The 27,880-nt window shown below is 34.7% G+C and overlaps 1 long non-coding RNA gene across 3 annotated transcripts in view; it reads right to left on the reverse strand.

The window, feature by feature from the left end:
- Positions 1 to 8,450: 8,450 nt before the first annotated feature.
- Positions 8,451 to 27,880, reverse strand: part of LOC147584241 (uncharacterized) — a 386,937-nt gene continuing 367,507 nt past the window's right edge. The window contains exon 14 of one of the 3 annotated variants that reach the window (XR_015244056.1): positions 8,451 to 8,709. This is a non-coding gene — a long non-coding RNA (uncharacterized LOC147584241). The remainder of the gene's footprint in view (positions 8,710 to 27,880) is intronic. The other 2 variants (XR_015244087.1, XR_015244125.1) reach the window with 2 other exon arrangements.

Consider the following 27,880-nt stretch of genomic DNA (forward strand, 5'->3'; position numbering starts at 1 on the left):
AGATGGTGTGAACAGAATCAAAGTTGAAATTTTGCAAGGTGGCTGTGATGAAAGAGAAATCAGGTAGGATTAAGGGGAGGGGCCAAGGCATTGAGGGGGTAAAGGGAAGAAAGGGGACACGGGAAGGATTAGTGGCATCCAAAAAAACAAAGCCAAGGACTGAGAATTTTAAGGGTGTGGAACAGCAAATGTAGTGAGAGCAAGCTTGTGAGAAATCCAAAGAAACAGAAAACTATGCAAAAGCGGAGCAACGGATTCCCAGATTTCACAACTGAAAAAGCTTTCAGGTATGACTGCTCTACTGTGTGGCCCCTTAGTTGTCACATTGTCAAATTCTCAAAATTTGTTAAATTTGGTTGTCAAATTCTCAAAAGAACATATGGAAATGTTTGGGTAAGAGTGGGTGGTATGTAAGAAAACAATGTCTTGAGCTTTCAAGAGTAGGCCTTTTGATCATGAGTGGAAGATGCTTTTTCATCCTCACCCTCAGTATGAAGTGTGTGAGGGGTGAGACAATGAACAGATTTCTCTAAAGAGAAAAGTAATAGAAATAGTGCCCATGAAGTCTTTCTACCTAATTTCACATATTTTATGTGTATTTCTAATTGTTTCCATTTCAACTGACTTTGTCTTTGAATTCTGGGGAGGGCCTTATTTAGTTAATTCATACACAGAACCCTAATAGGCTATCTACTGAAACAGGAGGAAAAGGATTTAGTCACATTAGTCAATGAGTGTAGTGGGAATGGCAGTCAGGAAAATCAGCTGGGTAATAAACGCAAACCTCCCTATCGGTCAATTCCAAAGAGTGGTATTAGACTGGCTGGGAAGCCAAATAATGACCAGGTTGGCATATACCTCCACAGAGACTTTACTCCAAAGAATCCTCATGCAGAGGATATTGCTTGAGTTTTCTTCATAAATAGAACTTTGGGGGAAAAAACAGGTATTTTTCAAACTGAAATGAAAAACTATCATCCCAATTCTTCTTAATGCTCCAGGGAAGCACATCCTAAACACTAAAAATAATCAGATTTGCCTTCTCAGGTGCCCGGCGGTACAAACTTCACTGATTGTTGCCCTTTGGGACAGTGCAGTCTTCACCGGCTTGCAACCAGAGCAGTGATAGAGGGCTCTATGCACAGTAAAGGCCCAGCACTTGGGGTTTAATGTGAATTGGTTCACTGACTTGAAATTCTTAATAACTGTATCTTTGCATTTGTGCTTTGCAAGTGAGCATAGCTCAAAGACTTAGAATGTCTATTCATTTGAAGTCCTATCTCCCTTTACCTCTGCTGGACCAATTCTTGGCCACTCCCTCTCCCTGCCTGCCCAATGATAGCACCTGCCCTTTGTCACCACCTAGATCCTGGTCATGAGCATCCAGAGGATGGAAGTCAGGTGCCTTCGTCATGATGGGACTTGGTGGTGATCATTCCTCCCCAGACACCAAAACCTTGGAACTTTTCATAGGAGTCTCTCACTCACCCTGAGCAAGGTAGCTAATGCCTCCAGGGGCAGAGGTCTCAGTGCCCTTTGTGATTGTGGCATGACTTCCCTGCTCTATGAGATTCAATGTGTTGGTCTGGAGCCTGGCAGGAGGTGGGGACCCAGAAACTGGTGAACCAGGCTGTCACAGACTATGAGTCTGCAGTTCTCTCTTGTCCAACAAGAGAACAGGCACAGAACTGAATATGAGAGAGGCTAATGTCCAGGAGGAGACAAGAGCCCCGAACAAGGACTTTCATCTCCCTATTTATTGAGTGCACAAGATATTACCCTTGTGGTGAACGTGAAGAAAACAAGATCTTATACACATGGTGAATTTGAAGAAAACAATCAGATAGTAATGATTAACTTGTGAGTGTAAGCAAAGGGTCTGGGAGGCAAGTGGAGTTTGTGATCAAAGTACATTGGCGCCAGGTGGAAAGTAATTTCCTGCAGGTGATATAACAAGTTACTCTTGATCCCATTACAATAGCTCACTCACTAACCTTGGGCACTTTTGCCCCGTGGTGGCAGCATTCCCCCCCCCCCAAGCTTTTTTTAAATTCTTTTATGTAAGTAGAACCTATTTCCCCACACCAGGCAAGCCCCTTAATCATGGGACAGGACTCCCAGGTGCCTGGGTATGTCTGCAATAGTCCCCCACGTATCCCTGTCCAAAGAGCATGCAAGTAAATAGTAAACTGAAACTATGTATCTATATCTACATCTATATCTTAGGTTGAGAAAGAGGCAGAAAGACTGCAGAAGAAAGGAATTTTGTATTTCATATTTTAGTACATTTACTAGCAATTGTTTCCTGCCTTTTGAAAAGGGTCCTACATTTTCATTTTACATTGAGCCCCATAAAGTATGTTGTTGATCTTGCTCTGAGCTCTTGGCAATAGGAAATGACTTAAAGGGTTTAAGCCACTTAACTTGCATTTGGCAGATTCTGCAAAAGATTCCTAAGAACGTTCAACTATTGTTCCATAGACAAGTGCCCCCTCTTTTCCCACAGATATTCTAGTGGGATAGTTCTGTATGCATGCCTATGACATTTTAAGTTCTGGAGACTGAAAATTATATAAACTGCAATACTTATGAACTGAATGATTTATCTTAAGTATCCCAAACACCATTATAAATGGTGTGTTCACACCTCTTTGAAATCTACTATTGATAAGCTAATGTTAAACAAATGTTTATTTCAGATTTTGTGCTCTGATAAATTATCTAATTTAACCATGAAAATCTATGGTAGGAATTAATCATTATTCCTAGTTTAGATATGGGGAAACTGCCTGAAAGGGTTATATGTCAGCAGTTATGTAGTGGAGTTGGGAATCACATCATAGCCAATAGGCAACATTATATACGGGCTGTCAAGGTTGGACCTCTACCACACGGAAAATCCTTTATTTGGGAATCATGCTAGAATTTAAAATTCCCATGTGATTTTTAGTTCAGAAATGCCATTTCAAAAAAAATCTATCAATCTTAACACTTTAAATCAGAATTCTTTTCTCCATCCCAGTTTTAATTAATATAACTTACCTTGATATCCTGGATAAAGTTTTTACTACCCCTCTACCAATACTGTACACTAATTTTAAGAGAATTCAAACTTTTTTACAGTACACAAAAGGATATTGCAACATGAATTGTGTTATAAAGGGATTCTTGCTTACAATACACTTGAAGAATTGCATTTCAGACATTCTTTCTCCTCATATAGTATTCTGTATTACTATACATATTGAGAAAATTTATCAAATCCAAAACATATTTTAAATAATGAATACCTTTTTAAAATATTCTATTTCAAATTCATTTATTAAATTAGCTAAATAATAAGTTAGGATTTTTTTCCCAATGAAATATAACTGGTCATTTTTTCATAGGTAATCAAAAATTGTATTAATTTTTTCAATGAATTGAATTTTTTATTGATATTATTTGGGGTGTATGATTGTTTTCTTTATGTTTTCATCAAGAATCATCGATATTTTATGCATATTATGAACAACCCTAATGTGTTATCAGTAAGTATGGTGAAACACAAGAGAAAATAAACTTCCATGGACATACAAAGAAAAATAATTCATACATCTTTGAAAGAGAATTTTGTTTCTCGAATTTTACTATTGGATAAGACTAGAATGTAGGTTCCCAAGTCAAGAAATGAGAAAAACTTAAGTGGTAATTGCTGAAGCAGAGAGCCCATTTAGATCAAAGAGATATTGTTTAAAGGACTAAAGTTAAAATATGTTTTTATTATAGCTTTTAGCTGGCTTCAAGATCTATTGCCTTTGAGGTTGAAAAAGCACTCCAAAGAGGGCAATAATGATTCTAGAAACCAAGATTATACTCTATTGATGATGTCCTTTCCTTTCCTCCTGTAAGTGGTTTTCTATTACTGATATATACCAGACCAAATTGTGTACTGTTCTCTATGAATAATGAAAGCAGGCATAAGCACAAGAAATATAAGGGGAGTGCTGTAAACAGATACTTCTGTTTCATTACCACTGTTTTATTAACAAATCACTTCCATTAAAGAGATTATGAGATTGCAAAAAGCAATCCAAAATGAAATAGTCCAGGCCTAACTTTCATTTTGTAATGAATTGAAATGATTTGCCTGCAGTTGATTCAGTTCCTCATTGTTTCTGTGACTGCACGAAGTCCATTTTGTATCTTGAATTGTGAGTGTGCTCTCCCCAGTAGGGTTCCTGAATCATCTTTTCTAGGGAAAAGGATGTTTCCAATTAAATCAAGATTTATATCTCCCACCTCCTAATGTGGAAAGTAGTGTGTTACACATAATATACCTCACATTGCCACAATGTGCTCAAGAGCCCTATACTTCTTACTATAGTTACTCTACAATCCAAGAGTTTGTGACAAAACTATAAGCTTTTTTTAAATAGTCATTACTCTAAAACTTACTATTAGCATCATTTTCAATGTTAAACTAGTACATCATTTTTGAATACTGAAACTTTAATTTCTGGGGAGATCCACAAAGTGTCCTGGAAAATAGGTCTTGTGTTTCAGAGCCTAAAATTATTTGGGATTATTTAGGTGTACACAATCTCTGCTTTAAGATGGTAAAAAGAGATGTTAGTCATATTTTTGTTTCATTTTTGGAGCTTGAAAAAACAAAATGTTGGCAATATTCTACCCAACAAAATTGATTTTGAAATGGTCTACGGAAACCAGAAATCTGAAAATCACAGTTCCTAAAGAAACCTATTGATGCAAAATAACAACTCACACCAATATCCTCAAGTAAAAAGGAAAAAAGGGGAATTAAACAGAATTGGTTTCCTAGGGAATGGTTGCTAGATAAATTTTGATCTTATAAAATTCCTCTGAGGTTTGGCATTCCTCAGAATTTCCCATATCTGCCTACTATTGTGTTCAAACTTTCTGTATACTATACATTTAATAGACTTCATTAACAAGGTTCTACAAGTTAACATTTTACACTGAACTTAAAACATAATTGAATCCTGCAAAATGCAAATGATTTTTTTCTATTTATTCCAATATGATTGAGAAATTGTGTGCATTTCCAAAATAACTCAGTTTTTTTCTTGGACAATTAAAGCAGCAAATATTCAGAAGAATTAATTTGAAAAACAGAGAAAAATATAAAATGAAGAATAATATAACCAGAAAAGCCCAAACCAAAGATGTTACTCATTATTTTATAATTGTTTTCCTAAGCACTTGTTTGCTTTAGAGTATGTGGATGTTAACGTTCATATGGTTGTCTGTCTGTCTCTCTCTCTCTCTCTCTCTCTCTCTCTTTTTTTCCAGAAATGTATCATTTAAAAGGAGAATTCTCAGGTTCCTGGCTGGCTCAGTTGGTATAGCATGCAACTCTTGATCATAGAGTTATAAGTTTGAGCCCTATGTTGGGTGTATAGAGTACTTAAAAATAAAATCTTAAATAATAATAATAATAATAATAATAATAATAAAAACAAAAGGAGATTATTTTTAGGAACTGAGTCTAAGAATTACTTCATCAAAGAAGACAACATTTTCAGTTTATTTGGATATTAATATGTTGCTTTTCAGGGAGATTATCTCCATTTACCCTTCCATCAAAAATGAAAAATATGCTTATCAAACTATACCCTTTGCTTAACTATGTATTTAAATATTTTACATTTTTATTTTCTAGTCATATTTTTATGTTGTCTTTTCACATCTACCATTTATTACTAGAAAGCCTTTTTTAAAGTTTATTTATTGAGAGAGAGAGAGAGAGAGAGAGAGAGAGCACGTGTGTGCATGTGAGGAGGGAAGGGACAGAAAGAAAGAGAGAGAATCCCAAGAAGGCTCCATGCCCCAGGCTCGGTGGAGCCTGAAACCAGGCTTGATCTTGCGACCATGAGATTACCACCTGAGCCGAAATCAAGAGTCAGACGTTTAGTTGACTGAGGCACCCAGGCGCCCTAGAAAGCGTTTTTAAAGTATATTATAAATAATCCATTTATATGGCCTAGTTTGAAACTTTACATAAAGGTTATTAAACTCATATGGGTTTCCCATTCAATACTATTATAATAAGGTCACCCATGTTATTGAACACAGGTACATTCATTTATTTTTTCCCAATGTATAATATTCCATTATGTGGCTATAATAAAATGTATTTATCTATTATTTTGTTTATGGAATTTATGATGTTCAAGGGTTTTTTCTCCATTACAAAAAGTGCTTTTCTGAACTTTAATTGTATGTTTCCTAATGTACTTTTAAAAGAGTTCCTCTTTGATAAACAGGAGTTGAACTATCGGATCACAGAAGTAAAGCTTATATTTACAAGATAATGCCAAACTGTTTCCCACACTGATTATCCAGTTTATGCTCCTGCCAGCATAATTGACCCCGGTAACCTACCTCATCTGTAAAACTCAGTAGAGTCACACTTAACTTCCTTCCACCTATTGAATGGGCCTAAAATAGTGTCTCATAGCTCTCTTGACATATTTTTGTGATACTAATAAAGTAGAGACAGCACATCTGTTTTTTTTAGCTATTTATATTACTTTTCTTGCAAAGTACCTGCTCATGTTTGAATAATTTTTCAATTCTGTTTACTTCTTGATTCTGAGAGTCTTCATATATTTAGAAATTAATACTTTGTTGCTCACATAAACCGCAAATATCTTAGTCCAGTTTGTGTTCTGTCTTATCACTTTTTCTAAAATGCATTTTTTCAAGCTAAAGTTTTTAATTTCTATATTATCAAGTTTTCAATCTTTACTTATGATTGTTGCCTTGTATCTCATTTAAGAAATCTCCATTTTCTATGTCCTCACATGTAATAGTTAATCACCTTTGGTCAATAACCTGCATGCCACTTCTATCATAAAGCAAAGTTCCTCATAAATAGAAGTCTTTTTCACAATCTTCTGCTCTCTACTATTGGCAGTTTTCTATCTTTGAATCACTCCTGCACAGTCTTAATATTTTCATTTTATAATAGGTTTTTCTAATCGGTTTCTTTTTTTATTTCTTTTTACTGGGGAGGTTTGACTTATTGGCCCTTTGAACTTCCATACAGATTTTAGAAGTACTTTATTAATTTAAGAAGAAACTTGTTTGAGCAACCTTGAATCTATATTTAGGCAGTATTGACACATTTATGGTATTTAAAATACATGAAAATTAAATATCTCTTCAATTATATGTCTTCATGTAAGTGTTACTTGGCATGGTAATTTTTATGAATGCTAAGTTGTCATTTAAACAGGTTTTATTAGTTTATAGTTCTTTCCAATGGGATTTAAAATGAAACATATAGCAGCTGAATTTTGGAATATATTAATCCTTTCTTACGCCATTTTTATGACAGGTAGATTTTTTCTCTAAAATATAACTATATACAGATATGTGTTATATATGATGTATAACACAAAATACATTAATATACGTTAGGTATGAGAACAAGGCATATATCCATATGATAAATGGATATCCATATGATATGGATAAATTATATAATGTAATTTATAATTATCTAGTATAAAACATATACTAGAGAATTATATATCATATAAAATATCAAGGATATCTACATAACCCACAATTACTTATATTCCCAAGTCAGCAATATACTGCTTTATTTTTAACTCATTTTATTTTCCAAACATTGATAATGTTGTTTCAAAGTATCTCATGAATATTCTTTGTTGATATTTTATTGTATTTATCATATCCTTGTGTCATAAAGCTATCTCATTTGGAGGGAAAATATTAATACTTTTGAGCTTCATCAAAGATAGTAGTGTCTTTTATAAAAAAATTTGTTGTTGTTTAATACTTTCTACTTTCAATTCTTTTCAAGAATACTGTTGCCACTCTGCTTTGTTATTTGGTTTATCCTATATCTTTGACCAGTCTATTTTAACTGTTTCAGATGTATCCCTGAAAAACAGCATGTGGTTGTATTGTTATTAAAGATATATTTTTTGGTTTATATCTAGATTGTTAGTTTCTTGGGAAGTAGAACTGGGTTTTATATGTCTTTATATCCCCTAAGAAGTCTACACTGTTCTGGACATGAGAGAAGCCCTGTAGGATTTTGATCTATTAATTTTGACATAACATCATTTATGAATTGTCAATATGAACAGTTGTAGTTGAAAAATCCGAGGACACTTTGCCTTAGAGATTAGTTCACTATTACAATACCGTTTAACCTCTCTTAACTACCCTCTTTCTAGCTGAAAAAGAAGAAAAGTTACATCAGGAAAACTGTTACAAATGCTGAGTATAAGGCATTTAGAGGAATGCTTGGTAACATTACTATGTCTTCCATAAAAAATGAACACAGGTGCTACTGGCTTTTCATAAAATAAGTTCTCAGAGCCTAACACTACTTATTCACCATAAAGATCGCCGTTTAAACTTCCGCTGAGATGGTATGAAAGCGTACTAGGATTCAAGGTTAGCCAGGAACCAGAGAACTGAATTAATTGGTTAAGTCTGTTCAAGGTGACAAGCTGCCGGCTGGCAGACAAAACATTTAGAAACCAGGCTGAAAACGCTACATCTAATTTTACTTAGGATGTAAGAAGAGATCCAGAAGACTTGCCTGCTTACTGGCAATGTAACATGTATCCCCTTGCTATTCTCGTAGCATCTGGGAGGAGGTGTGCTCTCGGAGGAAGAAGGCAGCTCGTCCCCGTGGGTCTTTACCTAATTATTATAAAAATATGTTTGTGGCATAATGTAAAGTCTGACACAGAGAATGGCATATTTTTGTCACAAATGTAAACACTTATTTAACCTAATATAAAAAGAACGCAAGCAAATTTTTAGCAGTCTAAATTATAATACAGTACCTTTTTTTCTAATTCAATTTCTTAATAGATAATTCATTAGGTTCAGAGGTATATTTTTTCAAGGCTCTGTGTACAATCTCCATAGATGAGTGCACACAGCACTTACACACCTCATATATTCTGTGCGTGAGGGTTTGTGTGAAGGGTGTGCAACATATCAGTATGTTGCAGACAGAGAAGGAAGTAAAAGGCACAAATCTTAGCTCCACAAAGGCCATCTAAACTCTTACAGGAAAATCCCTGAATATAAAACCTTGCCAGGTAGACAGTGGTAATCTTTCCATTTAACTTTCTATTTTATTTTATGCTTTGATTAGCAGTCCATGTAATCATTCATTTATTTTTGGAGTTGTGGGGCCTCTAGTGGTGTCTGGAAAAAACATACAATGAAAATATTGCAAGACTTCACACTGCTGTCTCCTGGGATTGAGAACTCTAAAAAATGCTGAGTATTATTTTAACTTAAAACAATTACATATGCATGATTTTCACTCAATACAATGCTCTTATTTAACAGTTTTAGATTTTGGTCCCACTTGTTCCAAAGCTGCTATTTCTAGACATATATTTATAGGAAAATAATATGGAAATAATTATTCTATTTTTTCTTCGTGCTGTCTTACCTTTTCCCCAGAGGTCAGCATCAATATTTAGATGTTACAAGAAGATATTTTCCCCAAATTAGTAGCAATTATTTTTCAAAGGAGTGGAATCAAATTATTAAAATTTGCTTAGGAGTGTTACAAGCATTTTATTTTTAACCCAAATTTGATTTTTAATTAATTTAATTTAAAATGTATATTTTCAACATGACCTGGTTTTCCCCAAAATTTCTGAAGCATTTACACATCATAACACTAGATCTGTTGGAATTAATAAGCTTATAGATATCAAAACAAATGTAAGTTTGCTTGTTTAATATGAAAAACTGTATCTTTATTCAGTCACTGTATTTTGAAATACCCTAAATGAAAGAATAATTATGCTTAACTGAATTGTGAGCTAATTTACTAATGTGTTCTTCAAGAAATATTAGACTAGCTCATCAATATCTTCAAAATGTACTACTATTTCAATTACATTCTATATTTTAATCAATTGGATCTCTACCCTACTCTGACAAAAAAATAGTATTGATTCAAAAGGAGACCTCAACAAAAAGAAAAATGTATAACTTGCCACAATAGGCAATTTGGCACTAGTGTTTTTCAACATATGGTACTACACGCAGAACAGGGATTGCCTTTGGGATTGCTAAAATCTCTTCTGAGACGTTCTTTGTTTCTATTTTAAAATCTTACAGATTGAAAGTCTAAAAAAAAAAAAACACTGAAAGCAGACAGTAATATACTCCACAGTTAAGTATTTTCAAATTTATTACCAGTATTAGCCTGCTGCTGGAGTTATTCACTAGACTACAGATTTTAAAGACATTTCCCAATTCATCATGTTTACTACACAATTCCCCTCAGATTATAATGAAGGAGTTTACAACTAGAGATTAGAAGATAAAGACAATGCTGTATTTAGTGAGAAACATAGAGTGATAAGAAAATACAAACTAGGTGTCTACTGATGCCCTTTGCAAGAGAAGATTATTCTGCAGCTTTATCACACTTAAACTTTATAAGATAGCTGAAGAAAATGAAGCATAGGAATATGTGAGCTATGTACTGGCAGTTATTGGAAATGGGTTTTTGATTTAGTTGCCAACTGAGAATTCAGAAACAAAATAAAACCCTTTCATGGCCATCAGAAAATATGACTTTCTAAATAAGAATAATGAATATTGTCTACATAAATGATCCCCATGTTAATTCATCTAACATCCTTCAGAGCCAGAATAGCACTATTTTAATAGAATTCTGATGGTGAATGTCTAACATTGAAAAGTCATTTGTATACACACATAAAACCGTGTTATATAAAACTGTGAGAAACACCATTCCCATAATGAAATTGACAAGGCAAAAGTGAATACTCTTTGAAAGAGCCAAATTCTTAACAGTTGCCAACCCCCCTTAATGCTGATATTACCAAGGTGTTTAGTGATGAGTAAAATTCAGCTATGTTTGGCTGGAGCAAGTTTCTGGGTTCAAGAGAGTGGTAAGAAGGATGTGCTTTGAAGAAAGGTTTATATTTGGGTATTTTGAAGTCAATAGAATCGCATGTCATGTTTGAGTTTCTATTAATTTAATTAATTCTTGTCAATCAGTACTTATTGACCATGTTAATGTTTTTTTTTAATGTCTTATTATCAATCTTTTCAAATATGGTTAAAACTTACATAAATTACTATAATAAATTTACACATGCAATATCCATCTTCAAACATGTTACGCTTTGTATTCTTTATTTATTAGGATCAAGATGCAAAAAGTTTAGTTAAATAGAAATAATATGAGAACAGCATCAGAAATTTCTAAGCCTTTTTAGGAGAATGTTTAGCAGTCACACTCCTCTTCCCCAACCAAATAAAACTAGATAAAATACTTCAATACCAAGCATTAGCTTTGTTCATTTGGGTGTGTTAAAACTGAAAGGCAAATTATCAATTTACTAAAAATTAGATACTAGAATTTTGGTCCTGACTTGACTACTACTGTATACCTTTTTTAAACCTTCTTTTTTCACATTTGAAAAATCTATAAAACACAAGTAACATATATGTGTATGTATATATTATGTATATATGCACACACATACATATGTGCTTTAATAAGGTGATATTTATACACATATAAATACCAAGATATGTGTGTTTTACATATCTGGATACAAATACCAGTTTCCTATAGCAGTTGGTACATTTTTGAAAATAAAATCTTCTGAACATCAGTTAATTTTCATTTAGCTTTCAAACACTGCATCTCGGTTTTCAACACTCCTGAAAGCCCTTACAACCCCACACACAGACTTTAAGGGAAAAAAAAAAAAAAATAGACCATCAGTGTTAAGAGGTTCACTTTGAAGGTGAAATAAATGATGGTTCTAGTATAATAAATAGTCTAACCAATATCTCTTCAGAGATATTTCTGTATTTAGTAAATTCATACAAATTCAATTAAAATTAAAAGCAACCTAAACTACTTACCAAGTTGGAAGTAATGTCTCTGACACTTTAGAGGTATTTTCTCTTAATTACTATTTTATTTGAATGTTTTGCATCATTTCAACATAGGGGCATCATAAATACATCTCCCAACTTTCTGATGAAGAGCTCAGATGTCATATGTTTTCTCCAAACAATGTTGAACAATATAAGAGCAGAGGACAGGGCCTTCATTACAAATGGCCAAATCCACCGCCTCTAGAGTGGGAGAAACTCGAAGATGTAGCTCAGTGTTTTTAATACTATGTAGGGCCTTGAAGTAAACTTGCTTTTTTTTTTTTTTTTTTTTTTTTTTTTTTTTTTTCCCTAGACCTTTCTTCTTTGACAAAGTTCAGCTTGACTTTCTAAACAAGATTAATGTTTATGGTCGACACAGATTATTCTGATGTCAGTCAAGGCACTGCTCTTTCCTTGGTTACTAAAACAATATTGGTACTGGCAGGTATAAAACACATTTTCCAACACAGGCAGACAGTGAGTTCAGTTTGGAATCTGAATCCAAATTAGGTCCCATATTAATTGCAAATGGTAAAAACCTTTGCTTTAGTTTTCTAATTAAGATTAATGATGGTGGTTTGAAGGGCTGATACCAAAACCCTGGCATTAACAGCAATCATTTTTCAACTATGGCAAACATGCTTTTCACTTGAATACTCTCTAGTCCAAAATAAGAGTTGGCAAGAAGGTGGTGTGGAGAGGGGCAGAAGCTTCGATAGCAGCATTTCTTAAGACTAAACCACAAATATATTGAGCATACAGAAATCTCAAGAAAACATCATTTCAGGCAGTACAGATCCTGTCAAAACCTGCCCTCCAAAAAAAGAGCTCAGCTAATATGAAAAACAAGGGGCTCCATGTTCTTGAATGAGATTCTATTGAAAGTTATAAATAACTGGTAAAAATAAATGTTTCCAATTAAAGTGCTTCTGGATATCTGTTGATTGTGAGTGAGATGATTTACACAGAGTGCACAGCCAGAGCACAGATACACCATCTGGAACTACTAACCGACAAACCCATAAACTCATCGATGTATTACATGACTTACTGTCAGGCCTCCATGGAGTAGGTATCATCGGATTCTAAAGCTTCACATTTAGAGCACTTTAGAACTCGCTTAAGACAGAACATGTTTCATTCAAAAAAGCCTTCCTTTTTGGATGGTGTTGTGTATGCTCTGCAAACAAATTCCTCAGAGGGAGATGAAAGAAAATCTGGGGAAATAGCAACCAGTAAGATTTTTCTCCCAGCTGCTTTGTCTGTTTTAGACGACCACAGAAATTATACAGTGGATTTTGTTCCACAATCAGTAATACACGTCATGTCTGAAAATATAGACCTCTTTGGAAGGATGACTGCTTAGTGCCCTTAGGATTTTGAGGTGGGTGTTTAACTTTTTTTACAATTATATGAACACAAGAGAGCTTTTGTGTGCCAAGACATACATGTTCTTTAAGCAAACAAAAGTGGAAAATTTTAGCACATTCCACATTAATAGAAACAGAATTGAATTTGCCTGAGTTCTGCTTATGAATGGCATTATTTATACAGCTGTGAATTGTATTGAAACACGACAATGTGGGGAAAAAAACTACATTCATTGAATTATCCAGCTGACTTCTGTTTTTTTAATGCACACTCATCACAAAATAGAGCACCAATTTTTTTAAAATACTTAATGCTTTTACAAAAAGTTTCAAAACTCTTTCTCTTTTGGTATAACTGCTTTTCAAATTGAGTTATGACCTATAGAAAGGAATTGTATACACGGATTTCTTTTGTTAACATATCTTATACTTTTCTGTTTTTAAGTGTGAAGACCTTCTTGTTCTCTAGCCCTAAATGAGAGAAGAATCTCATTCTCCAAATCTACAGTCTCTCCTGACATTGCTTCACTACAAAGAACCTATGTGTTCTTATCTGAAAACCATTCCCCATAGTATATAGAGATTCCTCCAGCTACTCCTCTTGAAATGGGCAGAACAAGTGTCAGAATATTTTATTTTTCGTCTAAAGTAGAAGGCAGAGTTAAATTCTCGACAATTCTTGAGAACATCAAAATGGTGTGATCAAAATGAAAATCTATATTAAAATCATGTGTTCAAAATCAGAATCTCTATAATCATTGCCAACACTAACCTCAGTTCCACTGCTGGGAATGATATACTAAAGGGCTTGTTCACCTCTAGCAGTGGCAACAGATATGCTATGCAACAGGTAAGAGCACACAAAAATGAGTAGGAGAGGGCATGTTTTTGGTGACTTCAGGTGGCACCAGTGAGCCTTGCTCATCTATAAACTGTAAGTTCCTTCTCTCCATCTGTATCACTGTCATATCCCACATATGCCAAACAAGTGAATATTCTTGAGTTTCTGAATAATACCAAACTTTTGATGCATAAGTTATTGACCTTTTGTATATTTGGTTAATTGGCAGATCTGACAATTGACCTATTGATTTGTCTTTTTTATCAGCTTTTTTCTTTCACCTGATATAGGATCTTTCTTGATAGGCATTTGCCCTTATCAATTTTTTCTTCCAAGAGAGCTGGGATTATCTGTTGTATTTTATTTTTTATCTAAAATCTCCAAGTTCCATACTCTGTGAACCAATCTTAGTATAAATTTTTCATTGCTGTTTTAACAAACTTACTAGCTTAAAACAAGATGAATTTATCATCTATGTTTCCATGAGTCCAAAATGGATCCTACCAGGAAAGAATCAAGGTTTGGGCTGAGCTATATTCCTTTCAGTTGACTCTAGGTGAAAATACATTTCCTTGTCTTTTCTAACTTCTAGATGCCACCCACATTCCTTGGCTGGTGGGCTTGTTGTCCACCATCAAAGCCAGAAAAGTCACATCTCTCGGACTCTTTCTTCCTTTGTCTCATCCATTTCTCTGACCACAGTCAGGAAAGGTTCTCTGCTCTTAGAGCCTCATACATGTCAACAGATTGAGCCCACCGGATAATACAGGATAATCTCCCACTCTCAAATACCTAACATTAAATGACATCTACAAAGTCCCTTTGCTGTGTAGGGTAAAATATTCACAGGTTCTGGAGATTAAGATGTGGACCTCTTTGGGGGTTATCATTCTGGCCTACCATACCACCTGGATAATTCTTCCTAATTTCATTCACTATGAGTTACCTATGTTATCCTCAGGGACTATAAAAAGTGGAGATTCAGACTTGGTAGAATACCTGGCAGAGATCTGGGTAAGATCAACATATATGCCTCTACCCCCATTATCTCGGCTATGTGCTTCCAATAAGAAGCTCAACCAGTTAGGGATACATAAGTGTTCTTGTCCCTGCAGTTATTCAGACAAGTGGGGAAATAAAGTGGTTGTCTTTAATATCGAGCTCCTTCTTTTCGTGTCTGTTTTACCACGTTTTCTCCTTATCTTTTAATTCTTATATTCTGATGGTTTCCGGAACTTTAGACCTGCCTATTTTCTCTAATATCTAATTTCTGTTCTCCAAGGGATTGTTCCTCTGCCTAGCTGAGTGTTCTCAATCTTAATAGTATCTGAATATCACCCTCTAGGCAATATCTGGATATTCCTTCTGCTTAATACAGCACATACTGTTACAACCTCCTGCTCTATTGTTCTCTCAGTGTCCCCAAAAGAAAAGAGGTGTCACTCTCATATTAGGAAAATTTGAAGAAAGTTTAAAAAGAGATTATTTACAAAATTTTACAACACTGCAAAAAACTGTGGGATAATTTCTGGCTAGGAGAAGCAGAATTGTTAGAAGCCCTAGAAGACCCAAAGGAGCAAGAGGGAATGTTTACTGAAATACATAAGGTGAAAGTGAGAGAAGGTCACTGTTGGAAGAGCAGTGAACTTCAATGAGACATATAGCCAACCCAAGATAGACCCGCAGAGAGGAAGTCAGAAGAATAAATACCTTCCCATTAGCTGAACCCTACTGAATGCAAGAAAGTCCACATGGGTAGGAATGCTGGCTTTGAAAACAGAATGAAAACAGTAGAGAGCAAACTGGAAGAAACAAATGGAAACTGTCTAAAAATCCTCCCTCCCCACAAACTTGAATTACAGCCCAATCTATTCTCACCCTGATATGGGTTCTCATCATCCCAATTCTTTGTCCTAAATCCAATTCTATTTTTAATTATTTGAATCAATTTTTAATTAATTTATTTCTATTGTTTCTAGTACCAATATAGATTTTCCAGATATAATGGAAATTCATTAACAATAGTGTTAGAACAAAAAATAACTCATTGATCCTGTTCAACCTTAAATATAGTGCCTGACATATCTTAAATATATATCTACTTTAATTTGATGCTTTTATTAATAATGTGGTAGGCTAAAAACTAAAGTATTACAACCTCTGAGTCAGGAATAACATATTCACAAGTCTTATGAATAAACATAAGATTTAAAGGTTATTTGTTTATTTACTTAGATATAATTGAGGAATCATAAGAACTCTTGTCATACCATTTTGAATAAAGTTGATTTTCTCAGGGTGCCTGGGTGGCTCAGAAGGTTAAGCGTCCAACTTTGGCTCAGGTTATGAGTTCACAGTTCATGAGTTCAAGCCCTGCATGAGGCTGTCTGCTGTCAGGAGGATGCTTCGGATCCTCTGTCCCCCTCTCTCTCTGCCCCTCCCTTGCTGGCAGTCTCTCTCTCTCTCTCTCTCTTTCTCTCTCTCTCAAAAATAAATAAACTTTTAAAAAGGTGATTTTCTCATGTAAAAATGAAAGAAGAGTAAAATAATAGAGAAAAGTAGGAACAAATAACTATGATAAAAGATACTCTTATCTTTTCATTCATATGTAAACATTTAGCTTAAAATGATTAAATTCCAGAAATATCAAGAAAAGATATTTATTACCGTCATTCATGTAGCAGGAACTATGTTTCATTCATCTCTATACCCTGACCAGTGCCTGGAATGTAGAAACTGTCCTATAAACATGGGGTTTTTAATTACACAACTTTTGTCTTGCTTATATAACATGTACATATGCGGAAGATATTTTTTTCTATTAGTCATATACATTGATTTCATATGTCTACTAATGCAGATGTGCTTCTACACTTGACCAAACTGATTAATCACATAGTTACCATAATCTCTGTGAACTAATCCATAAAATATACTGTCTTCTTATATTAAGTAAAGCTCTGTGGCCTGCTCCTCTAATTGATCTTACCCCTCCCGTTGCTTCTGATTCCAACTGTTACAAGATCTGGTTTGCAGCTCCAAACATGGCCCTTCTCTACTGAAAAATGCTCCTTGATTAGGTTTTCCCACTGCCTCCTGAATTAAGAACAGAGAGTCCTTCTAGAAATAGTCAGGATCCTCTGTTATGTGGCCTTAACTTATCTTTCCAAACTCATCCTCCCACTACCGTCTTATACAAAAGCACCATATTCTGTGGGGCACATTTGTGCAAATTAGAAAAAAACACCAATTCTAGGAAGATATAATCCTGCAGGCACACATCTGGGCTAGAGCACATGATCACCTTTGTGAAAAGAAAAAGGTCTCTTCCTTTGGATAAGCGTACCCTGCATACCAGGGCACACGGCTCATCTAGCAGAAGATGGTTGGACATCACAAAGAGCAAAACCATGCACTTCATGTCCATGTCCCCACCCACTGTATATTTCTGTTACAGTGATTCATTTGCTATTCTTCAGAATACCCTCCACTATTCCCTAATTTGGTATCTTAATTCACCTTCCTTCTCTCCATTTATACATTTTGACCCTTTCTTAAATTTTCTTAAACTTCTATGTCATTTAGTTAGGTGCTCAACCTATATTTTGTGTGTGCCTATGGAACAGGTCTAATGACTGGTATTGGGGATGCACAGAAAATGTAGGTTTCTTATTCAGGAGATCTCTTCTCATCCCCAAAACTTAATATGATTATTCCTTTCCTCATTCCTCAATGCACACAACACTTCACCTGTACTTTGGGAATTTGCATTTGCTGCTGTCTCCAGTAACATGTTGATAAACATACCTTTCCTTTGCCATTAAATGCTATGTGATAGACTTACAAATCTTGATATTTAGAATAGTGTTTAGCTCTATAACTTAAGGAAAACAATTAAACTTAATTGAATTATTCATTACCTTCCCTATAACTATAACTGCCACACTATAACTCAGCCCAAGCACAATACATCAGTAGGGCTGAGTGCATTTTCTGTTCCACTGCACCTTGAGTTACTTAAAGATTACATCCTTTTGCTAGAGCTCTCAACCAGCATTTAGTGGCATCTTTCAGACATGTGGTACTTGCACAGCAGGAGACAGGATGGTAGAATTATATAGCTTTTAAATTTTTTTTTCCTTTCTTCTTATTTTTAGCAGCTCTTCACCTAATGATGTAGACTATTTTTTATACACTCTAGCTTTTTTCTTCTGCTAAATTCCCCATCAACACATGACCCAGATAGATATAGCTGTCAACATCTTCAATTTCCTCTTTCTATTTATCTTGACAGATCCCTTGGTGCAGTATTAATTTTATCCACTTTACCATGAAGGTGATTATTTAAACTCATTTTTATGCTACGCTTGTATATAGATGCGCCATTCAATCCCAGATATGATTGCTATGTGGAGATGGAAGTTATATCCATAATGAACATAAAATTGGACTATTTAGCAATACTTATTTAAAAGTATTTTTTTAATATTTTTCATATTCAAAGAAAATATCTAAGATTCCCAAAAGAAGCATTAAACTTTACCAGTCCAGCTGTAAAATTATTCTATCCTCCATAACTGGAGGATAAGGAGAGAAACCAGATTGAAATTCATTGAAGAGGAAATAAGAAATGAAGACACAGAGACAATAATTTTATCTGTTCTTTTGATAGGTTTTTCTAAAGAAAGAAGGAGAATAATGAGTTAGTACTAGAGGCAGAACAATATAAAGGAACTAATGAGAGCCAATGGAGTATGTTTTATGCTAATTAATAATAATGTGCAAAATTTTAAACTAATTCTGCAAGAAAGTAAACTGGGATAAAATTCAAAAAAACAGTCTCTGTTCTTACCTTATCTGACCTATGAGGGGCATTTTGTAATTTTCACCACTTCTTCATGCCTAAAACCTTTTCTTATTTTGCTATTTCTGGGACTATATGTTTCTAGTTATTCCTTCTACTTCAATCATTATACCAATTTAGTCTTCTTTGTTGATTATAATATAATGCTGTACAGTAGAACTTCCTGAAAAATTCAGATTATAAGTAAGTCTGGCAATTCTATAATTCTAATAATATTTCATGTGATGCTGATGCTGTAGGCCCATGAACATATTTTAAGTAACAGGTATTTATAATATCTTTATATGCTAGAATATTTCAGGGCCTAAGTCTGACATATTCCTTACGTTTCACGTCTAGGTATTCTTACACAGTCCAGTGACCTTACACAACATATATTTGCAGTACAGTTATCTACTAGGAAAGCCTAACTTAACAAAGGCCAACTGGATATTTTTTTTTTATTTTTTTTTCAACGTTTATTTATTTTTGGGACAGAGAGAGACAGAGCATGACTGGGGGAGGGGCAGAGAGAGAGAGAGAGACACAGAATCGGAAACAGGCTCCAGGCTCTGAGCCATTAGCCCAGAGCCTGACGCGGGGCTCGAACTCCCAGACCGCAAGATCGTGACCTGGCTGAAGTTGGACGCTTAACTGACTGCGCCACCCAGGCGCCCCTAGGCCAACTGGATATTTTTAATGTTCAATTCAAACTCCTTGTTATAACTCCCATATCTGTTCCTCTCTTAGACTTTCACCCATCTTAGTGGATGATACCACCATTAATCCATTGCTTACACCAAGTATCCATGAAACATATTTTAGTTTAAATATTTTTCTTGAACAACCAGCCCATCAGTACTTGCTCAGTTCTACTGATATTCACTTCTATACATCTCCACCTGTAATGCCACCTTCCTACTCACAGTCACCACAATGTCACCCAGATTTCTGCAAGTCTTACCTCTCTCCACCTCCTCTGTGGTTATTATACATTCCATTCTTATCATAAGACCCAGAGCTATCCTTTAAAAAAAGTAAATTAGACCACATAAACTCACTACCACGTAAATTCACTATTTAAAAGCTTTCTGTGGACCACACTTTTTTAGTAGCAAGGCCAAAGAAAAGTTCCTGCCTATGTCTCTAGCCTCCTTTTATAATGGTCCTCTCTACAACTATGTCTAAAATGACATGGACGTGCCAGTGACAGCTTACCCACCTCAGGTCCTCTGCATTTGGTGCTGACAGCTGCGAGCCCACCCCCACCTTAGGATGTTCTGCCCCCAGCTCTTAATGTGTCTAATTCCTTTTTTATCCTTCTAGATTCAGTTCACATGCAGTGTCCTTAGAGAAACTGACTCAAGCAATCATATTAAAAATGCTATCTGTCTCCATCTTTATTCTAGTCACTCCTTAATACAACACTATATTATTTTCTTTGTAATACTATCATCCAAAATGGCCATATTTATATTGCTTGTTTATGTATGTAATGTCTGGTTCCATATGGTTAAATGTAACTTCCACGAAGTTCAGCATCTTGACTGCCAGTCAATTTCTACTGCCTAAAACAAAGCAATCAAGGAAATATCCATGATACTTCAGAGTAATCAAGAAACTATCTGTAGTATTTTAATAGAACCAAATTCTTTTCAGTGCATTTTTTGTTGTGCAATAACTATTCCCACTTAATCCTCTGTTCACTAGAAAAATGAATAACTGTGAATCCTCCCGTTTAATTTGTTCTCAGGATGATAATAAACTCCATATTAATTTGATTTTAGAGCTTTCTCTCAAATGTTTCATTCATACTGTTTATATTATTCACTTGAAGCCCAGCTTCTCCATAGGTAAAAAAAAAAAATTTAAAGCCCTTTTACTCTCTATTCTAAAGTTACTTTCCACGAATGTCTTATATATTCCACTGGCACAGTATACTCTATCCCTGTGAAAGACTCTTTCACAAAACTTTTATTGTGAGGGGCACCTGGGTGGCCCAGTCTGTTACACCTCTGACTTCAGTGCAGGTCATGAACTCGCAGTTTGTGAGCTCAAGCCCCAGGGCGGGCTCTGGGCTGACAGCTCAGAGATTGGAGACTGCTTCAGATTCTGTGTCTCCCTCTCTCTCTCTGCCCCTCCCCCACTCACTCACTCTCTCTCTCTCTCTCTCTCTCTCTCTCTCTCTCAACAATAAATAAACAATAGAGAAAACATTTTTTTAACTTTTATTAGGCACCTATCATATGCCAGACCCTGTGGTACCAGAGAAAGAAGTAGAGGTGGAGACTTGACATATGGTTACTCCTGTCATGAAGTCTATTATAGGAGATAGATATTAAAGACATAATTATCCAAATAGTTACTAAATCACATGGAATCTGCATGTGGAGTGAATCTTAGTTTAATCTGAGTTTCTGAGAAAATAAAAATATTAAGACAAAATAGTGGTATATAGATATATAATATATACTATGTATGCATTATACATGTATATTATATAGTTATATAAATGTTAACTTTATGTTACTTATATTGTATATTAATATTTAATTATATACTATTAAATATATATGTATATCTATGTATAAATATAGATATAAAACACAGTGGGGAAGTGACCAGCTATGAGTAGATGTGAATAAAGATTAAGGGGAAGAAAAGACTAAAGATGACGGGGCACCTGGTGGCTCAGTTGGTTAAGTGTCTGACTCTTGATTTCAGCTCAGGTGATGATCTTATGGTTTGTGGGATCAAGCCCCATGTCAGGCTCTGAGCTGACAGTGCTGAGCCTGCTTGAGATTCCTCTCTCCCTCTCTCTCTATCCCTCCCCCACTCGTGCTCTCTCTCTCTCTGTCTCAAAATAAATAAACTAAAAAAAAAAAAGAAAAGTATGGAGATGAGAGTGCTAGTGCTGAAGATATAATAGATATGAATTCTCAATCAACTCTCCTTAGTCCATCTTACAAACTCATTCTTACAAAATATAATCAGACCAACTGAACAATAATCCCTCATCAGTAATCTTCACAATTTTCTCCCTGGTATCTATTCTCATTGCTTTTTCCTGCAGAAATACCCTAGGGGAGAAGAGACATCCTAATTCTCCAATTTCAAATCCTTTATGGAAGTTAGTAGGATAGAGACTATAAATAAATCATAGTGACTTAATCCCTTTTTTTTCTTTAATCATCTTCTTAGCTTAACTACTCCCACTGTGGCTTTTCTATATTCAATTTACTTAAATGAGCCCCACTTCCCTCCACCCATCCCTACTTTCCTACACATCAGTGTTGATCCTTGATATTATTTATATGGCCAGTAGAAAAGTGCTACATAGTGACTTGGGATTGGATAAAATTGTTTAACATCTGTACTTCATTTTCTACTTCCCCATCTGTAAAACTTGATGTCATAATATTTATCCAATACCGCACAGAAGTGATACAAGAATTTATTCATGTTGGTAAGGAACATTGAGATGTAGGGCACAGCAGAAGTATAAAATGCCGTTATTATTCTCTGACAGGCTGGTCAAGCTCTATAAATAATATGGTCAGGACTTGAGAAACATTTTATGGTCTATAATGACTTGCAGGTGGGCCACAGTCAAGAGACTTGGAGCTCTCATTCTCAAGTGTTGTGTCATTGAGGCTGTGTAAATGTCATCATGCACATTTTGTGGTAGAATCCTTTCAACTCTGTCACTCTAAAAATTAAGATTTTACTTTTCTAATGCCAAAGTGAATGTACTGTCGTGAGAATACACACTCCATTTTATAGGTAAGATTTGATTAAGTGGCTTTAGAGGTTATGGCTTAAATGATTTTCTTGTGTGCTATCATTAGAAAAGGAAAAGAGCAACCACATAGGAAGGTAACTTTTGAAAAGGGCAAAGTAGGACCACAACTAGTGAAAATACTGCAGTTAAGAGAAAATGAAGAATCAGACTAATAGTCCTAAATACTTTAAAATGAAAAATGATGTCCAATAAATTTGGTGGTCACTAAGGAACCCATTCTTGATTCTGCATTTGACTTTATCTTATGTGACCAAATACATTAACTGCTTTTCTCAGCCTCATGCTTCTATACATATCTCAACCACCTGTCTAGTCTTATCAAGCTAAGAATGGCTAAAGCTGATTGACAAGGATAACAATGCAAATGTTATGCAAACCTTACACCTTTATAAACATTAGGAATGACTGTGCAAATGTGTAACTTGTATTAACTACTAAATCCTTAGGTTAATCAACTGCACTTGAGTTGAGGAATACCTAAGTCTCTAAATTTGCACAGCCTGGAGGCTGTTAAATTACACAATTTTCAGTGAATTGATGAATCTACCTACAAAAATGTGTCTGTCCTTATAAAACTAGACTATGCAGAAGGAAGACTGGGTTTATAGGCAGTAGCAAGATTTTAATTTCAACGCAGAGTACATGAAAACCAATTGGTGAATTTGGAAGTACAAAAAGAAAAAAAAATGGTCATAGAGATTATCTACATATTTTTACCTTGTCTTAGAATGATATTTTGTCTTAGGCTGTATTAACTTATTAAAATACATTTATGCAAAATAAAAAAAATTAGAAAACCAAAGCAATAAAATTATAAGTGGCACAGGAAAATGACTATTTTTTGCACCATGTTGAATGATATGGAAAGTAGAGTGATCAAGGTGGTAAAGTAACGTACATTACTGAGAGATGTGGTATATATTAGTGGCTTCAACAGGGGAAGAAGCAAGTCTCCTACATTCTCCATTACCTCACTAGTTTTGATATGGGCAAATGTCTCTTCTTCAATAATAGGTCAAGATAGAGTTTTAATAAAGAGACAGCTTCAAGCATCCCTCCAAAGAAATCTCAGGGCTTCTCTAATATAAAAATGTGTGATTTCTAATGTTTAAAAGAGAAAGATGATTTTTAATAATAGAAATATTATTAATATTAGAAAATATTAGAAACATAATATTAGAAACAAAATAATAGAAACATAACAATTTTCCACAAAATTGATAATCATGGTATATTTTGGGGATCACATATATAAAAGAAAAATAGATAAAAATTACAAAAGATGGTAAAGGAGATCTGCACTTAAGTGGTAAAGAAAATTATAATATGTTGAATTTTACACAGAAGTAAATAAGAAGGTGGATTAAAAATATTTGCTCACCACATTGAGTAAAATATTCTAAAGAAATATGAGGGTGTAAAATTAATACTTTGGTTTGAATGTAATCATATGGGATCTTAGCCAAGCAGGATGTTGTTCTCATAAATTCTTTTTTCTCATTTCTACTTGCTCTGGAAATAAAATCTAAATATAATGTAATATTCGTTTATTCCTATTTCTTCTTTTGTGTTAAACAGTCCTTTCCTATTCCTTATTCCATCCTAGCATTTATCTTCCCTTTACCTTCATACCCATTATGGATAGACTGTGAAGAAACTGGCTAAAAATGCAGTGTGTGGGGGTTTGGTCAGACAATAGGAATAATTTCTTTCCAGGGAAATCTGTCCAGCATTCAGAGAATTAGGTGGAAATCCTGAAAACTCTTCTCTAAGCATCTCTTTTTTCAGAGATGATCTAAAATGTTGTCCTTTCAATGGCAAAAATATCTTCCTGTTGTCTCTGTAACAAATGAACCCTCTTTATCCTTCAAAACTTTTTTTTTTCATTGACTAAAGAGTGAGCTGGGTAGAGGCCCTGCTTTATCTACTGCTGCATCCTTGCAATTTAAAATAGTACAAACAGCAAGCAAATTCAATAAACATTTGTTGAATGAGTCAACAAATTTTTAGGATGATGTTGCTAAGTTAAGTCTACCTTAAATGTCTCAGACCCAATGGGATGCTCATCCTCCACTGTCCTTGACCCTGTCATGCTGACAGCCACCCCCAACACACATATACATACATAGTTTACATATGTAAACTAAATATACCAATTCTACTGATTCCCCAGCAACTCTTTTTGCTAATATATTTGTTTTAGTTATCTGTCTAAATTTGGGTTTTGGATGACCAATTCTCTTTCTCATAAGTTTTCCCCTTGTAAATATGTATACATTTTAGATATTTTATCCATTCAACAAGGCATTCTTGAGTCCTGGCCATGCACCAGAAATTGTGCTTGTTCAGTAGACACAAATTTAAATAAATCACAATGGTTTTCCAATAGATAGATGTTCTTAGAGATGATGTGATGAGAGACATTTAAAGAAATAATGACAATTCAGTGTGTCACATTCTATAATAAAGGGATGTCAAAATGTGTATTTAATGAACATTGGTTATTAAAAATTGATAGTTTTAATTATGATGCTCACCACTGCTAGTGTTTAATAAACATTTATCAGTCAAACAAATATTAATAGAGCATTTATTTTAAAATTTATGGAGCAAAGTATAATAAAACAATTCAAATTCCAAAATGAATCATTCACTTCAAAATATGTTCTTAGGTGGCATTTAATTTATATTCTAAGTGAAAAAACATAACATTTAAAAATTTGAACAAAAAATTTCAAAACTATCAAGTTTTGGAGTTTTTATATGTACATTATTTTATTTCTTTCTAGTTCTTAATTATAAAAGAGATTTATTTTGATAACTGTCTATAAAACAAAAAACAAAATAAGGCAAAGTTTAACAAGTAACTTAATAATGAATTTATGATGAGATCTGAATTAATTAAAATCGATTTCTTTAGTTTTCTAGATTGGTAGGAACAATCATTATTTCTACATATTTAATGGAGATGACAGATTAAAAGTTTTCCTTCTCTACATATCGGTATCATTGACTACATTAAAATCGCAAAGTTAGAGGGCAATAATCACCAAATGGAAAGTTATAGAAAATTATGAGGAAAGAAAATTTTGACTGTTAAAAACAAGTTTTGTTACTTATATTATAAAAATGTCTAATACTGTTAGTCACTGTCATTATGACTGAATACTAGTCATTGGGAAAATTTGTACAAACTGCTCAACAAGCACTACGATTAAGTCACAGAAAATGTACAATACCAAATTGTATTTCAAATGTGTCTGGTACCTTTCAAGTGAATAGATTATATACCACGCCTTGGGGCTAAATAAACTAAATACCAGAGGTCTTCAATATATTCTCAGATGCTTTGACATGTGGCTGTTACATCATCTGCCTTCAAGGTGGAAGTGAGAGGCTTAGGAAGAGCTTTGAATCATGTAATTATAGGAGTCATGTGCCACTTTGCAGGTCAGAAAAGCAATGTGAAGTGTCTCCTGCTGTCCTGTAGATCAGAGGTCATTTGATGCTTTCATAATTTTAGCTTTAAAAAAGTGCCTGCCATTAGAATCCAGAGTTTATACTTTTCAATCCACTGACCACCAATGGGCTAAAATATGTGAGGACATTTATCAAATTTAGCATGATCCCAGAGTGACCCCTTTTAAGGAAGCTTTCTTCAAGGCATTTATAACAAAGGTCATTATCAAATTACCTATGACTCAGGGTATTATATCAATATTGAACTTCTGGAAAATTCTGAAGACTTGGGGGCAGAGGTTGTGTCCTCCATGTGCTCATTAAACAAAGGTACAGTAACCCCTCTCCAACTACCCCTTTATCTGGCACACAACTGCACCGTTTTCTCTCGCCTCTCCTTCAGTGAGCTGCAACAAATGCCATTGTGCTGGCAGGACCAGGGAGCCAAAAATGAACTCTCTGACCATGGAAAAATAGAAAAACAAAAAGGTCCATTGGCTTGCCTATATCCAAATATTTTTCTCCAGTGGTTAAATTCTAAAATTGCATGGGTGTCTGCATCTCACCTGAGTTTTCCCCTGCAGGGTTGCAAAGCAGGAGTCATCAACTTCCTCCTCCTCCAAACTAAACACACACACACACACACACACACACACACACACACACACACAACTCCTGTCACTTCTCTCTTCTTGAGTGACCTTTCCCTTTCCCCCATTCTAGTTTTATTCCATTGGCTCTTCCTATGGAGAGGAGAAATTCTCTGATAAACTAACTCAGAAAAAAGAGATCTTAACAATGCTTAAAGCTATTCATATTTGCATTTTAAAAGAGTATCTAAAAATAGTTAAACATTTTTTTCACAAAGGTTAGCAAAGAATATGAATGACTATTTCATGCATTGAGAATTTATTCAAAATTTTTTATTGAATGCACATTCTGTCCAAATATTGAAAGACACTGAGGATACAGCAGTGAGCTAAAAAGACACACTCTTTGCCCCCACAAAGCTTATAGTCTAAAATGGGTTATAGGGGCGACTGTGTGGCTCATTCGGTTGAGCGTCCGACTTCAGCTCAGGTCACGATCTCACAATCTGTGAGTTCAAGCCCCGCGTCCGGCTCTGTGCTGACAGCTCAGAGCCTGGAGCCTGCTTCAGATTCTGTGTCTCCCCCTCTCTCTGCCCCTCCCCTGCTCATGCTCTGTCTCTCTCTGTCTCAAAAATGAATAAAAACATTTTAAAAAATGGGTTATAGAAATTTATCACAAAACCACCCACTACAAATGAAACAAGAGCTACAATAGACAGTGTTTATAGTGCTATAGCGCTGAATCAGGTAGAATGTGAAAGCTTACCCTAAAATGGGAAGTCTGAAATGAAATCTGAAAAAAATAATAGGAGATAAGTGAATAAAAATGCTTGTGACCCATGGACTTGAAGAAAGGCATTTATGGTGAATTTCAGAGTAAGAGAGAGCTTTGTATACGATATCAGACACCAAATCAGGCAGGATCTCCCTAGGTAGGATGGCCATGTAGGTTAATCATCCAAACCAAGGCCCTTTTGAAAGTGAAATGAGTGCCTATGAATAACAACAGGC

This window comes from Puma concolor, chromosome A1 (assembly GCF_028749965.1).
Source record: "Puma concolor isolate L17-30 chromosome A1, mPumCon1.1.hap2, whole genome shotgun sequence".
Taxonomy (NCBI): domain Eukaryota; kingdom Metazoa; phylum Chordata; class Mammalia; order Carnivora; family Felidae; genus Puma; species Puma concolor.